The 19,012-nt window shown below is 35.9% G+C and overlaps 1 long non-coding RNA gene across 1 annotated transcript; it reads left to right on the top strand.

Annotated features, from left to right (window-relative positions):
* Positions 1-1,630: 1,630 nt before the first annotated feature.
* Positions 1,631-18,283, top strand: LOC130542870 (uncharacterized). The gene is made up of 2 exons (XR_008957738.1): positions 1,631-2,108; positions 16,383-18,283. It is a non-coding gene; the product is annotated as an uncharacterized LOC130542870 (long non-coding RNA).
* The last annotated feature ends 729 nt before the right edge of the window (positions 18,284-19,012 follow it).

Genomic DNA, 19,012 nt, shown 5'->3' with positions numbered 1-19,012 from the left:
AGGTAATTTTTAGCATTGTTATATTTTGAATACATTTTAAAAGGATAATCTTTGATTTATGCTAATAGACTGAAAACTCATACTTTCTGGTACATTAACAAATCTCATTTCATCAATTTGGAAGTTATTCTCATTCTCTATTAAAAAGTGTGGACAGCCCAATTTTTTACATTAATTACCAACTAATCCTATACTCTCCATTTATAACCAACGTATAACCTCAAATCTAATTCAGCAAATTAAATAATTTAATATTGCAGGATTTATCCCTTTAAAGTTATACAATGGGTATCTAGCAAAATATATACCACTTGTTTTATAACGGGAAATTTTCACTTCTCTTGCTTAAGGAAAAAAAAGAAATGTTATTAAAATATCAAAAAATATGACATGTTTTCAGTTTCCTAAGGTTATGATGATTTACAAAGATTCATTATTCTGTTTATTTAAGAATACCACTAACAACTTTTCTATTTTAGCTGCTACTCCTTCTGCTTAGAGAACTGTCTGGCATACAGTTGAAAAACCTCCCACAACAGGGTGATGAATGAAAGAGAAACTTTCTATGGTATGAATGACTTTAAGGGAACATTTTGAATGCAAGTACATTTGTGAAATTTTGGCCCATTGTAAGACTTTATTTCCCAGCATGTATGATGTGGGAGAGAAATATTTCTATCCATCATGGTGTACATAATCTCTGAAGTAATCAGGATTTAATTTAATGCAAGTCATAGAACTCTTCAAAAGAGAATTATAAACCTTGGAAATTATCATTAGGTTGTATTCAATTACCAAATAGTCGCTGTGTTTAAAATCCAAAGAAATACTTTAATGTCACGTACCCTTTTGCACAAAACTTACAAATCCAGGGATATTTCAGCAGTAAGGAATAGTATCTCCACAATTTTCCTGAAAATTAGGATGGTGAGTCTCTGACTAAATTTACCTCTTTCTAGCTTTTCTTTCTCTGCTTATGCATCTAGATATGTATCTGTTATATATTATTATTATTATTATTATTATTACGAGCACTGAGAGGTAAGTCCCTTAACTGAAGAATCCACAAAAAAGACACATTCTTTTCACATACGAAGATAATCGATTCTTGGACTCCTGCTGATATTTGAGCCATCTCAAAGAAACACATACATTTTATAATATGGACATAGGCACATAATATAATGCTTGGCACCAACTGAGCACTCAATTTTAATGTGTTGTTCTTTATTCCTTTTTATCTAAGTACTATTCCTCCTCCAGCTATGATGCCTATAAAATGAATATTACTAACTTGAAAATATAGTGGCATAAATATATGCTATAGGGCCAATAGTGATTAAACAGTAAACGTCGTAGCATAAACTCTGTAGCTGAGAGAATACTTCCATCGGTTATCTTTTACTGTATAACAAAACACCAAAACTAACAGCACCAAACTAAACAAAAACACCACCATTATTTTAGCTCAAAATTCTGTGGATCAACAAACAGGCTATGCTTAGAGGAGCAGTGCTTCTGTTGGCCTTTCCTGGGTTCACCTTTGTACCTGTCATCAGCACCCATCCAACAAGGGCTCTGCTTCTCCATTTGGCTAATGATTAGCTACCAACACAGGAGAAACTGGGTTATGTGCCATCCTGTAGGCTAGGATGGGCTCGCTCGTGGCCAATTTAAAGTACAAGAGCAACAAGACAAATCAAGTCCTGCTGCCTAAACATTTGTCAAGTCTCGCGTCACATTTGCGGCCCACCCCCCTTGGCCAAAGCAAGTCACATCATCAAGACCACAGTGAGTGAAGACTTATCCAAGGGCTATAAAAAAAGTGCTAGAGACTGAATGTTTATGTCCCTTTCCAAAATTCATATGTTGAAACCTCGTCACCAATGGGATAGTATTTGGAAATGGGGTATTTGGGAGATGCCTAGGTCATGAAGTTGGAAACCTCACGAATGGGATTAGCAACCTTATGAAAGAAACTGTGTGCTCCCTTTCCTCTTCTGCCATGAGAGAACACAGCAAGATGGTGGTGTAAGAACCAGAAAGTGAGTCTTTACCAGACATCTACTGGTGCTGCCTTGATCTTAGACTTCCCAGACTCCAGAACTGTGAGTAATAAATGTTTTTTGTTAAAAAAAAAAAAAAAAAAAAAAAAAAAAGACTAGGATCTGTTGACAGAGGACCTATCCAAGGAGGAATAATTCAGGGAAGAAAAAATTGGAGGCTGTAACTTCAACAATTTCCACATGAGGAAAAATAAATGGCATGGTGTAAATAGTGGAATTTATTTTAGTTTTTTATCTTGAAATTGTTTTTTCCACCAGAGGGATATTATACACTCCCTCTCTCCCACAGAAACCTTGAACTCCTAGAGAGTATATAACATCCTGAACCTCTATAGAATTTTTAGGTTAGAGAGATAGACAATTATTAATAAATATCTGGGATGAATAATACAGGCCAGGAAACAAAATAGCAAAAATGTTTGTGTAGGCAGGATAGTTAATATGAGTCATAGCCAAAATCTGGAGAGGATTCTTAATGAGGGCACCCTGGATACTGATATCACAAGTAACTTCATAAAATTTGGAGTGCTCCTCTACAATAGACAATAAATTTGTAAACTTCCTTTATTGAGAATAAGTTTATGGTATATCAATGAATCCTAAAATTACTTTTATAAAATTCCAGGTAAAAAACCCTTTTCTACATTCTGTTACTTTAGATCTCTGGGGTTTGGACTTCCTCTGAATTTTATAATTAAAATTAAGCTAAATGCATAAAGAAAGCCAGGTGAAATTAGCCCTTTACAGATTATCCATATTTTATCATCTGAGTATTCTATATAGTAAAACAGAATATCATATAGCTTATTGATTAGAAGTAAGGGTCCCACCTCCACATAGTCTAGCACAATGTAGTAGCTGTGTGACTTTAAGCAAGGTAGATATTCTTTTTAGCTGTTAGTTTCTTCATTAGATGGTAATAAAAGTACCTATCCCTAAGGTTCTTTTACATTGAAATGAAGCCACATGTGGAAAGGACTGAGCACTCAGTAGATTTTATCTATTGATGGCCAAATGCACAAAAAAGGCTTGAAGTAAAGAAATAACTGCTATCACATAATCTGTAGCAAATGCTACTGAACTTTCCCATTGTTCTCTTAAGAGACTTTCTTTTATATGAGAATAATCAGACTAGCAAATTTAGTGTTATTTCATTTCCTTCAAACTCCATTTCATAGAAACTACCTTAAGAGGAAAAATATACATTTTATAAAATAATTGTAGTTTAAAGTGTTATAATATAACACATTTCCAACACTGATGTAATCTGCTAATTAACAAACGTAAAATATTCGATAAGAAATACTTTCTTGTTTAATCTGGAGCCGTGAGAAAAATATAATGGCATTAGACAGAAGAACAGAGTAGAGTAACAACTAAAAAATGGAGATACATGTAGAATTTTTTTTTTTTTTTTAGTATTACCGATTTTACTGTTCAAGAATAGTTTGCTTTAACAGAGGGGACACAATAGCATAAACTCATGGTAGGTAAACCACTATTAGCAGCTCTGAATCACATGATATACATGGGTTTTTAAAGTATGACTAAATGCAAGTATATGATGCTGGTTCTGAGAAACTTTTTGAATCAATTAATGAAATAAAAAGTAACAGGTGCCATACTTTTCTTGGAAAAGTGAAAATTGAACTGAGAACTGAAAATTAGGATCAATTTTCTATGTGAAAGTTGGAGCAAGTGGAACTAAATGTTCCGAAACTCCTGTGGCTAGAAGGAGTTGAACACATTTGAGGCACCGAATAAGAAAAATTTCGACTGAAGTAATGAGGTGAGAAGGGAGCATGGCCAAACATAAATTGGAAGAAGAAGATAGAATCAATTAAAGGTCTTACAGACCAAGATAAATAGGTATGCTCCTTATTTTAAAAGCAAAGAGTTTTAAAAGAAAAAGATCAGATCTGATTAGTGACTAAAGGAAACCATTCTGAATGTTCTTGGGGATAAAAAAAAATGGCAATAAATAATAGATCCAAGAAAATTAGAGGGCTTTCATATTTTTGGAGTGCCATTGCAAAAAATGATGGTGGCTTCTATGGAACCGGAAACATCACTTTACACTGAACAGGACTTCATAACTGATTAGATTTGGTGGCTGATGGAGAAGGAGGAATCTTCATGATTCCCAGATTTCAGATTTGAGTAACTGAGAAACTGAGATGGGAGAGTATGGAGGAAGTATAGATTTGGAGGAAAAAGAGGAAATCATGAATTCGCTGTTGAACATACTCAGTTTGAGTTGCCTTTAAGGGGAAAGTTGAATAGAAACTAAAGGTGAATCTGAAGAGCTGAAGTTCCAGCAAAGAAAGGTGACCTAAAAATGGAACTGAAAGTAAAGTGGAAAAAGGGAGCATAACATGAAACGAGTCAAGGAAAGTGTTTAAAATAGGATTGGATATTCAAGTGTACTGAAAGTTGTTAAAGTGTAAAATGACAAGTGTAATTAAAAGCTGCTGTTGGATTTTATGACAAAAATCAACAGAATCTGGGATAGAGCACCTTCATTGAGTGTTGTGGCAGAAGGGTACTGGAGGTATCAAGAAGCAGGAGCAACAATACACATAACCCTCTCAAGACACTTTAGAGGGGAGAAGAGAAATGAGAAGAGAGCAGGAGAGAGTTGTACAGACACCCACAGATGGGAGTTGCTGGCACGCTTGAATTTTAATGGGGACTGTCTATTTACCAAAGTGTATAACAATGCAAGACTTTGTACATTGGAAGATTGTCTTTGAAATAGAAGGTGGGCAATTCTTTCTGTGCAGCAGAACCAAAAGTGAGAAAGACAGACTTAGCTACAGGAATGTGTTTAGATACAGTGGCAAGAGATAGATAAAACTTCTACTTGGAGGCTTCTCTTTCTCTGTGATAAAGAGAGAGAAGCAAAAAGGGGGCCAGAGATTAGAAGATATTTGAAAGAGAAACAGCGTAACAAAGAAGTGTGAACTAACTAGAGAAATGTGGCAAAACTGCTGAGCAGGATAGAGAATTTATAGGACTAAGTATATACATATCAGCTGTTGTCATTGCTGCTTTGCCTTTTTGTTTTTAATTATTAGTACTTAGCTTCTTGGATGGGATATTACTAGCATGCCATAATCTATCACTGCTCAGCAAACATTTTTTTCTGTTTCTGGACCCACAAACAAATTGCATTTTCCAGAGTTTCTGCATCAGATAGGGGCCATGTAACTAGTTCTCACAAATTAAATGTGCAAAGATGTGATACATTATTCTGGGTCCAAAGCAGGTAAGAAAAGATATGCCTTCTTCACATATGTTCATAGCAACCTGAATGGAAGGAGTTTGATGAGCCCCTGAAATGACTACATAAAGGAAAGTCCCATTCTTCTTCCAGCAAACTGCATTTAACAGAGATAAGAAAGTAATAAATTTAGTTGTGATAAGCCACTGAGGTCTGGTGTTGTTTTTAAACAGGAATTGTTCTACCTTAACTAATACAACAGTTAAAATAATAGTAGCCTATCCTAATATATTCTAATGTTAGTGTTTAACCATATGGATTCTATTGCAAAATAGAAAGTTTAAGGTATTTTTCAGAGAGTAGTTGCAAATAAAATCATGAAAACTTTGCTGGGAGAAGGGAACTGAAGATAGGAGATTGATAAACATATTTAGAAGGTTGACAGTCAATAGATTGGCAGTCCCAATGAATAATTAAGGAATTGGACTATATGTAGGATAGTAGGACATGGTTAAAATAAAGAATGAATTATTAGTCATTAGTGATTTTAAAGAGTCTTTTGTATAGCGTGATGAAGAAAAAAGATCCTTAGACTAGCCAGGGGAATATGTCACAGAACTAAAGGTGATGTTTACATGGAAGCTGCTCCTGGGAAATCAGGAGTTATGAGGGAGACAGCAACAGTGGGAAAGTACTCAAGTCTTCAAAGAATGAAAAGCTTTACCAGGAAGATGGAATATGATACCAAGGAAAAGAATGTGGAAGTTGGTGTTGAAGACCAGGAATGCTTAAAAGAAAAGGTACTTTATAGGAGGTGAAGAGCACATTTAGAAAGAGTGGATCATTAGAAGTATTCAAAATGAGGATAGTTCAGGACCCCACAAGACACACATACATACATGTGCACATACATACACACCATACACATATTTTTAATTTAATCCTGATTGTCATTTGGAGGAGAAAATCATGACTAGTAGAAATCAATTTTGGTCGGGAAGAGTCGTTCAGTATAAGATGTAGAGTCAGTATTTCATGTGGCTCATTGGTAGTGGCAGCTGGAGTATATGTCCTGCAGTAGTAGCAATAAGCAAACAAATGAGAGATGTTTGGTCCTTCTCATGACAAGAAGCATTGGCAGTTAGTCTACAGTATAATCAAGTGAGAAATGCATTATTGTAACATTTGTACAATATTCCTCTCTGGATGGGAACTGCCTTTTTTTAGGGGCTATGTCTTAAGTTTGATGGAGTAAAATGTGAGACCCTGAAATCATGATAACAGAAATATTTGAAGTGAATAAATAGTAAAAATCTTTTGCTTGAGTAATGAGCAGTTTTTTAGAGGTGGGTGGGGGAGAAGAGAATACAAAATTGGAGGAGGATGGGCGAATGAGATCTTGGGAGACTAGGTAACCATGTGGTGTTAAAGGTCAAGTGGTTTGGCAGCTAAAAATAAGAATAAAAATTAAAAAAATTAAAGCAAGATTACATAATATACAATTTGACTTTTACTGCTTTAGTGTGATTCCTTTCCTTTGACTCCAACATCTTTGGTAAAGTCTTTTAATTAATACCTTGTGTGAGTGGGTATTTGGGAATGGGTAGAATTTTAGGAAGAGTCTTATTTTCTGATTTCAGTCAATAAAAACATTTGGCATTTGGTCTAAAAAAATAAAAGCATGAGAACAGCACTCTAGATGCACAGGTCACTATGAAATGTGATTCTTCAGAATCCTCAAAAGCCTTGAAAAAGACTTTGAATATCTATGGCTTGTGGAACTTGGATTCCAGCCAATAACATATATAGATCTAGAGGAGCAGAGTGGGCCTCCCTGGTATCAGATTTACACAAATAGAATCACCTAAGCCATCACTGCAGGCTTGGACTTGCCCTCTTTTATTGACCCAACACTCCCTGTCACCTCCAAATGCAAGGTATCTCAATTACTACGCACTACCACTTAGAAAGTCATTACTATTATTATCCTCAATTTGGAGATAAGGAAATTCAAGCTTGGAAAGATTGAGTAACTTGACAAATTAAAAAAAAAAAAAACCTATATGTCCAAATTCTATTAGCTTAACAACTATATTAAAGAAGTCCCTTAAATATTAATAAATACACATATTAAGTCATAAAGACTTTAGTCTTACCTTCATATGAATTAGATAAGACACACCTGAGTTCTCCACACACAAGTTCATGTTTATAGAAACACAAAATCAAACAGAGATTCACTTAATATTTATCGAGCATCCTCTGTGTCCAGTACTAGGCTAGAAACTTTGATATATGCTATCTTTTATTCTGCGTATCTGCAAAGTCCTGACCTGTGATTAAAGGAACGTATACTTTCAGTTCTCTCCGTGCCACTGGTGGGTGTTCATTGTTCTATTTAAAGATGGCTGTTGAAACAGCAGGTGCTAACTATGGCTGAGCTACAATGTGAACAAACTGGATGTCATAGGATCATCATTATGCTGCTTTAGCTTCACTTAGCCAGATATTAAACTTACATTACCATTCTGAGACAGTTACCTCTAATATTACAGACATATATGCAATCGGTAAGAAAACAGACTTCTTTTCAAAGTGTTTCATGCACTTACAAATATTTATTAACTATCTACTATGTGCCAGCTACTATTGTAGGGTTGGAGAAAGAGCAATGAACAAAATAGACAGAGGTTCTGCCCTATCGTAGCTTACATTCCAGGGGAGTGTATCTGCCTTTCCTACATTTAGTAAAGGACAGTGCTATGGTGGCAAACACGTGGGCTTTGCCACACTTGTTCATCCTGGATTCTTTTCTTAGATTTGATATTCTTCACTGTAAAATGAAGAAACTTACATGAGGGACACTTGAAGTATTAATCACAAAGCATTAAGTGTACATTTACCAGATATGCAAGAATTTATTTTTCCTAGCAGACATGATTTTATTTTTATTTTTTAAATTATGTTAGTTACCATACAGCACTTCATCAGCTTTTTTTTTTTAAAGATTTTATTTATTTATTTGACAGAGATAGAGACAGCCAGCGAGAGAGGGAACACAAGCAGGGGGAGTGGGAGAGGAAGAAGCAGGCTCATAGCGGAGGAGCCTGATGTGGGGCTCGATCCCGTAACATTGGGATCACGCCCTGAGCCGAAGGCAGACGCTTAACCGCTGTGCCACTCAGGCGCCCCCTCATCAGTTTTTGATATAGTATTGTTTTGAGCTAATACTGAGGTACATTACTGATTCAATGAAAACATGACTACTTCTGTCATTAAAAATCCTTTTGTCATAGGTTCGAATGGGCTATTTTCTTCAGAAATGTTTGCAAAATCTATTTATTTCATTTTAAAGATCTGTGATATAGAACTCTCCTGGACTCCCACAGGGCTAATACTTTTGGTGTAGAGAAATAGATTTTTCATAATTATAAGCAGTTTGATGATAAAGAAACACACAAAGGATATCAGACCTCCATCATTATGCACAGAGCATCTTATTCTTAGAAACCAAGTATGCTGTATGAAAGTACCAAATGGTGATGAGTCAGGAGTTGCAAGTTTTATTCATAACTATACCATTTAAAACCATGTGACCCCTATGAAATCACTTTCCCTCTCTGAAGCACTGTTTCCTCATCTGTAAATTGATTCCAGTATTTCATTTCCTTCCTTCCTTCCTTCCTTCCTTCCTTCCTTCCTTCCTTCCTTCCTTCCTTCCTCTTTCTCTCCCTCCCTCTCTCTCTCCCTCCCTCCCTCTCTTCCTTCCTTCCTTCTTTCCTTTCTTTTTTCCTTCCTTTTTTCTTTTAGAGAGAGAGAGCAGGGCAGGGGGAGGGGCAGAAGGAGAGGGATGGAGAGAATCCCAAGCAGACTCTCTGTTGAACATAGAGCCTGATGTGGGGTTCAATCTCACAACCCCGAGATCATGACCTGGGCCAAAATCGAGAGTCAGATGCTTAACCAACTGAGCCACTCAGGTACCCTGAGTCCCGTATTTCTGCTTCTATAAATTAGAGAGCTGTTCTGAGCATCGGTTGAAAAAATTATGTAAAATTTATCTCAAAACTGCTCTTCAAATATAAAATGCTTGGCACACAGCAGGCATTCAATAAATATGTGCTGACTGAATGGATATTTTATCACTTTTGCATCCAGGACTGAAGTGTTTTAATTCATCGTAGACACAGAGAACTAGTATTTGAAGGTAGCAGGGTGACTCATTTATATTTGACAGATAATCAGACTGCACTGCCCAGTTTAATTATGTATCTTCGTGGGGAGCTAAATTTATTATAGAAGATGAAGGGCAACTTGCACAGCCTTTGGTCTGGCACTGTGCACTAATCACAAAAATGGAAATCTGAATTCAGTTAAACGTAATACAGAAAACAGAGCCAAGTTGAGGCATGTGCTCACTGCTGAAACTCTAACCCTTCATTTATTACTTTTAACAAATGTTTTGTAAATTTTAGTAAACATAAATAAGTCAAAGCATTCCATAGATTTTATGGAAACAGGAAAGCTTTTAGACCACAAGAGACTAAATCCTAAAATCAATAAAAGGCATTTGCTAAAGTAATGACTGTGATACTATTTTCAGTTATATCGCTACAGTTATCCTATTGATTATATGCATGGGTACATAATAGAAATTAAAAATGGAATTGCCTAATCAGCACTTGGATTTTTCACTGTAATTGCTTTCATCACCAACTTAGTCTTTTCTATAGCTCCCCTAGATCAATGTGGCATGTATTTCCTGAGTGATATTCTCAGTCAGAACTCTGATAGGTAAGATACTCAATTACAATCAAGTCATGTTAGTGGTCTCAAGCCCTGAAACTGCTAGGTTTCTAGGATTTCTACCCCATCATGATCCTTAATGGGCATTGTTATTCTCTCCTTCCATAATGCTTGACCAGGAAAAATCAACTTGAAATACAGCACATTCCAAAGATCCCCTGAGTTGAAGTCACCAGCTACTGCTTCCCATGCTGACTTAAGGGAACATATTCAATCAGACAGGGACCTCCCTAGGCACCAACTAGATGATGATAATTATTCTTATTTGGTTTAACCTATTTCAACAACTACTGTGTGACTCCTGGGAATAATGTTCTTCATACCTTTTCATTAAAGTGAGGAGAAAGTAAAATGCATGAATAGTTATTTTTAAATAAATTGTTATAGCTGATAAAGGGAATCACAGAAACCTGCAATGGGAGATATTAATTCTGAGGGGTGGAATCTAGAGACACTTTGTGAATAAAGGGAGTCATCCTGGCACGTAAACGAGATGTGGATTTGGGAAAGCACATCTGATTTAGGGGAGAAGAGTCTAAGCAGGAGGAACCGTTATACTAAAAAGAGAAGCCATCATATATTGAGGATGGTTTGAGGTAAAGAGGTGGGTAATGAGGCTGAAAAGTTAGAATGGCATAAAAGAGCAGTCTGTTTTCAGAAGAATCGTTAGAGGAAGGCTGTGCAGAAGGAATCTGAACTGAAACATAGAAAAAAAGGCAGTGCTGCTTAGTGCTACTCCATGAGTGGTCTGTGGACCAGTGTGGATCTTGGATATTACCATTCAATGAGATAAAAATGGAAGATTTAAAAACCTTTGCAGCATTTTGACAAAGTATTGTTATGTCTATTTTTTTTAACTCAAGATTTTATTTGAGATAATTATAGGTTTGCATGCAGTTGTAGGAAATAGTATAGTGAGATCCTACGTACACATTACCAAATTTGACCCAATAACTTACAAAACTCTACTGCAATCTCATTACCATGATATTGAAATTGTTATTCAAAATACAGACATGCCCACTGAACAAGATTCCCACAGGTTGCCCTTTTAGATCCACACCCATCCTCCTCTTGTTCCTGCTCTCTCCTTAACCCCTGGCAACCACTAATTTATTCTCCATTTCTAAAATCTTGTCCTTTCAAGCATTCTTTATAAATGGAATCCTATAGTATGGAAACTTCTGGTATTCTAATAATAAAAAAGAATGTTACTATTCTGTGTTTTTTAATTTCATTTTTTTCTAATGTATCTTTGCTTCATTTTACAAAAAGATTGGCCCACAATAGATTTGGGGCAAAAAGCCTCCCCTCCTTGTTAACCACAAATAATTTGAGAAGCACTGGTGTAGTGCAGTAGCAGCATGTGATAAATGAAAATGTGTGGAAGTGACAAGGCAGAATAAGGCCAGATAAATGTTCCTGAGTGGTCAGGCTGGGTTCTCAATTATTTATTAGCCTGGAGGAGAGAGTGAAAGTTTCTGTACCTCCCACTGCTTCCTTTAAGTTGTCACCGTCCTCCACTGCTGCTCCTGCTGGAGACTGTCCCTGGAGGCTGTGTTCACTGACAATGTTGCCAGAGGTAATTTACACTGAAAGTGACAACCTTAATAGCAAGACTCCGGAAATGCTCCCAACAGCAGCTATCAGTGTATTCTTGGTCTAACTGGACTCTTTCGCATTCAACTCACTTCTTCCCTGACTTCGTGATGTCGGTTGTTCTTGTTCTCTTCCTGTATCTCTGATACATCCTTGCCACCCTCTATGCTGACTCCTCTTTCTAAACATTACCCTTGCAGGTTTTATCCCTAAACTTAAGTCCTTCTAACCAACTAGTTATACATTTATTTTTGGTCATGGATCACTTTGAAAATGTGAGAAAAATAGCATGAACACCCTCCCCTTTAAAAATGCACATGAACACATGCACCTGACCCAAAAATTAACTTTAGATTTGTCTACAAGATATATAATTTGTTGTTGTTGTTGTTGTTGTTGTTGTTGTTTTGTTGTTGTTGTTTTTAATGAATAAAGTGCCATAAGTCAGGATAAAAATCACCTTTGGCTCAGTTAAGACAACTTTCCTTATAAGGTCAGGACATTATATAGAAATCTCTGAGGATAGTTACTCTGCCCACACTAGATGGAAAGCCATAGGTTGTTGATTTTCCAAGGGGAAAAACATAATTTATGTTTTTTGGCTCTAGGAGAGATGCTACTTTACCTCTGGGAAGGTCAGAAAGAAATTGTGATGCATGAGAAAGAAACTGCTAGAACCAGTCTTGCCCAACTCTTTCACAGCTATTTTCCACCTTGAGAAGAGCATGTGAACTAAAGTCAGTGAAGGCTAAGGGCTGCAACCATAAGATGTCAGGCTTTGGGCAACTGTAATATTGAGGAAGTGGAATCATCTATCTATGAAGAAACACTGCACTCTATGCTGAGATCTAGACACCGATGTATCACCTCGGCAGTGATAAAACCTCTGGCTTTCAGGAATAGTCCACATGGCTTATGAGGAATACAGATATATCTCATTTTATTGTTCTTCACAGAAATTGCAGTTTTTGTAAATTGGCTTATGGGAACCCTGCCCCAGCAAGTCTATTGGCACCATTTAACCAACAGCATTTGTTCACTTTGTGTCTCTGTATCACATTTTGGCAATTTTCACAATATTTCAAAATTTTCATTATTATATATGTTATGATGATCTGCAATCAGTGATCTTTGTGTTGCACTGTAATTATTTTTGAGCATCACTAATCATGCCTATATAAAATGGCAAAATTAATCATTGTGTGTGCTCTGACTGTTCACTGATACACAGCTCCCCCATCTCCCTCCCTCCTCTCAGGCCTATTTCCTGAGATCCAACAGTATTGAAATTAGGCCAATTAGTAATCCTACAATGGCCTCTACATGTTTAAGTGAAAGGAAGAGTCAGAAGTCTCTCACTTTAAATCAAAAGCTAGAAATGATTAAGCTTAGTGAGGAAGGCATGTCGAAAGCCAAGACAGGCTGAAAGCTAGGCCTCTTGTGCCAAACAGCCAAGTTGTGAATGCAAAAGAAAAGTTCTTGAAGGAAACTGAAAGTGCTACTCCACTGAACGCATGAATGATAAGATAGCAAAACAACCTTACTGGTGATATGGAGAAGGTTTTAGTGGTCTGGATAAACCAGTCACAACACTACCTTAAGCCAAAGCCTAATCCAGAACAAGGACCTAACTCTCTTCAATTCTGTGAAGGCTGAGAGAGGTGAGGCGCTGCAGAAGAAAAGTTTGAAGCTAGCAGAGGTGGGTTCATGAGGTTTAAGGAAAAAAGCCATCTTTGTTAACATAAAAGTGCAAGGTGAAGCAGAGAGTGCTGATGTAGAGGCTGCAGCAAGTTATCCAGAAAAAACAGCTGAGATAATTAATGAAGGCTGCACTAAACAACAGACTTTTAAAAACATTTCCTTGAGTATAGTTGACATAATGTTACATTAGCTTCAGGTGTACAACCTAGTGATACAACATCTCTATACATTATGCTATGCACACAAGTGTAGCTACTACCTGCCATCATACAATGCTATTACAATACCAGTCACTACACCCTCTATGTGGTACCTTTCGTTTCCATGACTTACTCATTCCATAACTAGAAGCCTGTATACCCCGCTGCCCTTCACCCATTTTGTCCATTCCTCCCTGTCCCTTTCTTCTGGAAACCACCACTTTGTTCTCTGTATTTATAGGTCTGAATCTACCTTTTGTTTATTCATTTGTTTTGTTTTTTATTTTTATTTATTTATTTTTATTATGTTCAGTTAGCCAGCTTATAGTACATCATTAGTTTTTGATGTAGTGTTCAATGATTCATTAGTTGCATATAACACCCAATGCTCATCACAACATGTGCCCTCCTTAATACCCATTCCCTCACCCCCATCCCTTCTGTAACCCTCAGTTTGGTTCTCGGAGTCCAGAGTATCTCACGGTTTGCTTCCTTCTCTGATTTCTTCCCATTCAGTTTTCCCTCCCTTCCCCTCTGATCCTCCACACTATTCCTTATGTTCCACATATGAGTGAAACCATATGATAATTGTCTTTCTCTGCTTGACTTATTTTTAGATTCCACATATGTGTGAAATCATGTGGCATTTATCTTTCTCTGTCTTATTTTACTTAGCATAATAGCCTCTAGGTCTATTCATGATGTCACAAATGGCAAGATCTCATCCTTTTTTATTCCTCTGTGTGTGTGTGTGTGTGTGTGTGTGTACACCAGTCTAGTGAATGGGAGGAGATATTTGCAAAGAATATATCTAAAAGGGGTTAGTATCCAAAATACATAAAGAATGTATACAATTCAAAACAAAAAGAGCAAATAATCTGATCAAAAATGGGCAAAGGACCTAAATAGATATTTTTTCAACGAAGGCATACAAATGACCAACATACACATGAAAAGATTCTCAACATCACTAATCATCAGGGAAATACAAATCAAAATCAAATCAAATTACACCTGTCAGACTGGCTAGAATAAAAAAGACAAGAATTAACAAGTATTGGCAAGGATTTGGAGAAAAAGGAACCCTCATGCACTGTTGATGAAAATGTAAATTAGTACAGTCATTGTGGAAAACAGTATGAAGGTGCCTCAAAAACTTAGAATTATCACATTTGCAATAATCTACTCCCAGGTATTCACCTAAAAAAAACAAGAAACACTAATTTGAAAAGATATATGCACCGCTGTGATTATTACAATAGGCAAGAAATGCAAACAACCTGTGTCCGTCAATGGATGAATGGATAAAAAAGATGTGGTGTGTGTGTGTTTGTATACACACATACCACACACACACACACACACTGGAATACTGGACAACAGATTTTCAATGTACACAAAACAGCTTTCTATTGGGAGAAGATGCCATCTAGAACTTTCATGACTAAAGATAAAAAGTAAATGCTTGGCTTCAGTCAATGCCAACTTCAAAGAAAAGCTGACTCTCTTTTTAGGGGTTAATGCATCTGGTGCCTTTAAGCTAAAGCCAATGCTCTTTGACCATTCTGAAAATGCTGGGGCCTTAAGAATTACACTAAATCCACTCTGCCTGTGGTCTATAAATGGCACAACAAAGCCTGGAAGACAGCACATAATTTTACAACATAGTTTACTGAATTTTTAAAGCCAACTGTTGAGACCTACTGCTCAGGGGGGAAAAAAAAGATTTCTTGCAAAATATGACGCTCATTGACAATATACCCAGTAACTTAAGAGCTCTGATGGAGATGTACAAAGAATTAATGTTGTTTTCATGCCTACTAACACAACTTCCAGTCTACAGAATATGAGTCAAAGAGGATTTTTAATTTTCAAGTCTTATTATTTAAGAAATACACTTCCCAAGGCTATAGCTTCCATAGACAGTGATTACTCCGATGGATCTGAATTTCAAAGTGAATTGAAAAGCTTCTGGAAAGGATTCATCATTCTAGATGTCATTAAGAACATTTGTGATTCATGGGAAGAGGTCAAAATGTCAACATTCATAGGACTTTGGGAGAAATTGATTCCTAACCTCATCTATGACTTGGAGGGGTTCAGGACTTCAGTGAAGGAAGTGACTGCAGATGTGGTGGAAATAGCAAGAGAACTAGTATTAGAAATGGAGCCTGATGATGTGACTGAATTGCTGTAATTTTATGAAACAACTTTAATGGATGATGAGTTGCTTCTTATGAATGAGCAAGGAAAGTGGTTTTATGAGAGACTCTCCTGGTGAAGATGTTGTGAAGGTTGTTGAAATGACAATGAAAGATTTAGAATATAAGTTGGTTAATAAAGCACTGGAAGGTTTTGAGAAGATTGACTCCAATTTTGAAAGATGTCCTATTGTGGGTAAAATGCTGTCAAACAGCATCTCGTGCTACAGAGAAATCATTAGTGAAAGAAAAAGTCAATCGATGCAGCAAACTTCATTGTTGTCTTATTTTAAGAAATTGCCACAACCACCCCAGCCTTCAGCAGCCCCCACCGTGGTCACTCAGCAGCCATTGAAATTGAGTCAAGACCCTTCACCTGCAAAAAGATTATGACTCAATGAAAGCTCAGATAATAGTTAGCATTTTTTAGCAATAAAATATTTTTAAATTAAGATATGTACATTGTTTTTGCCGACAATGCTATTGCACACTTAATTGACTATGCTATGGTGTAAACATAACTTTTATATGCACTGGCAAACAAAAAATTTCATTTGACTCACTTTATTTCAATATTCACTTACTGCAGTGGTCTGGAACTGAGCCTGCAATATCTCCGAGATGTGCGTGTACTGACAGAAAAGGTACAAAGAGCTGTTCTGTACGTGTCTGGCATGCAGGAGTTGGATGTCGTAAACATCTGAGGATTTCATGAAAAAATTCTGAAGTGGGAAGAATGAGCAAGATAGAAGGGTAGCTTTTGGACTCATTGCCATTGAGGTAATCAAGGAGATTGAAAGAAGCATTGGAAAAATGAAATGGATATGGCTGTTCATATTTCAAATTTTTAAGTCTCTATTAACTATGAATAAATTATTAAAATATGTATATACAAAGAATTAACTACACACAGATTTACTGGTCTTCTGAGCTTATGTTTAAATCGAAAATTAAATATCAGCTCTTGAAAAAATGCCCAGAAATCAAAATTGACAAATACAAATATAATTTTGCTCAAAATTATTTCAATGAGATTTTATTTTAACCAAATAAAGAGTTGAATGGCAGTGTGCATATCATCTTTTTAGTTTAATCAGAAAAACTTTCTTATTTTTATCAAAACTGCTGAGAACACTTATTTACAAACATATTAGGTAACAAATGTGATCAATGAGAGCTCACTCTGTCCTCCTTACAAAATGATCATACTATTTCTAGAATTCAGCAAGATTCCAAGTCAAAGTCACGTTGCTTACTTGCCATGTTCTTCATCCTTAGGTCAGTGGTGAAGCCACTTATGGCTAGATCTGCCTCTTTTCTGTAACTCCACATTTTTATTTTAATGTAACTTAAAAAAATGAAAAGCATTTTTAGGTGTCTGAAAATCTCTGCTGGCTGAAGTAATTGGTAAGACTGTATCACCTTCAAACCTGTTATACATACATAACATTGGAAAGTTTATGTAATTTATTTAATCTCTTCTTCCAAAGTAGCATTTTAGTCAAAAGAGCTCACAGTTCATCAGCACCATCCATAATCCTGAATTCAGAGTCTTAAATAAAGAATAAATTATTCATGTAATCAAAATATTGTTTAAGTCAGTGGGTATCAAAGTGCTAATTCTTGGGTTTCACCCCAGACTTGTTGAACTCTGGGGGTAGGACCCAAAACTCTGTGGTTTAACAAGCCTTCCAGATGATTCTGATGCACACTACAATTTGAAATTTGTGGCTCTAAGTAAACGATCTTCTAATTAAATCTTGCCATAAAAGAACTCGTTCTGATCAAATTGTTCTATGAAGGGAATTTCTTTTTCTTCTCAAAATAAAGAATAAAAACTTCTACTTGAAGTTCGATCAAGTTCTTTTAAGACTTTCACTCTGGAAATGTAGGGAATTTCAACACATAGATAAAAATGACACATTTTGCTCCCATTTTATAAACAGCAACATCCTTGATACAGAAAATAATTCAAAGTCTTGGCTCTAATGAAGCCGATGACATTCAAAGTAGTAAACAAGACATTCCAGTGGTGTTAACTGAGATTTTATGACATATACAAATGTTGTAAGCAATGATTTTGATGATGTATGGTGCTACTTTCATCTCCAGAGCCACAAAATCGGATACATTAACAAAGATTACAGATGCTCACCAAAGCACAAAATACTCTGATTTTATTTTACTTAAAGATGTAGTCCTCAAAGAAAATTTTGACTCATTTAAACCTCTGACAACATTTAATGAACACACAGAACTATGTAAGCCCAAAAGCTGGCTACAAAGAATGAAATGAACATTCTAATCTGCTGAATGTTGAAAGGAAAGAAATTTTAGAATCTATTTCTTTGTGACTAGTTTCAACATACCAGGTTGTTTTTGGGGTGTTGATGATAGGGTGTCATGTGTCAAATGGCATCTCATCTATTGTATTTCTTTCTGCCAAGGCACAAATGACTTGGCCACTTCAGAATAAATAGTGTAACAAAATTGTGCCAAATCCTGTGTCAATTTTTTTAGTTTCACTGAATGATAAGCAAATTATAAGATGCTTTAAGGCAAGGATTGGGGCAAATCCAAGATTTAATTAGTGTCCAGCCTTGTTCAAATTGAGCTTGTTTTTCACATGTGTTTTCAGGATGGACAGTTATAAAGAGCTCCTTCATTTCTGCTGCTCCATGCTTACATTGCTAAATCCATGGCCAAAAGACTCACTGCAGCTTTTTTTACAGCATTATATTTGCATAGTGACTAAACCCAAAAGATTAGCAACTTTTGTTTCACTCCCTTCCTTCAGTTTCTTCCCTTCCTCTCTTTTGAGTAAGTACAATGTAAAAATAAAGAAAATTAATTCTGGAAAATATCGATGCTTTGCATTTCTATTCCTCAGTGTATATCACACATTTCAAGACACTTAATAAATTTGAGGTATTGAAAATACCAATTTAAAGCTGATTTGTTATTTAGGCCATATTAACGGAACTCTAAATAACCTTTATTTTAAAAAATTACTGCCCACATTTATATATTGTTTGCAAAATTTTATAGATATTATAGTCTTTTATGCATTGATTCAACATTTTAAATGATATATTTTATATATTAATTCCTTGTTTTAAAACCTTTTTATGCAGCAGAGCCATTTTTAATGAATTATGTTTGACCCTCAATAGACGATATAAATGAAAAATAAGTTGCTCTAATTGAAGAACTGGGAGA

The sequence above is a fragment of the Ursus arctos genome, unplaced genomic scaffold, assembly GCF_023065955.2.
Source record: "Ursus arctos isolate Adak ecotype North America unplaced genomic scaffold, UrsArc2.0 scaffold_10, whole genome shotgun sequence".
NCBI lineage: Eukaryota > Metazoa > Chordata > Mammalia > Carnivora > Ursidae > Ursus > Ursus arctos.
Note: the sequence above shows the minus strand (reverse complement) of the source record. Positions and strands in the feature narration are given on the sequence as shown.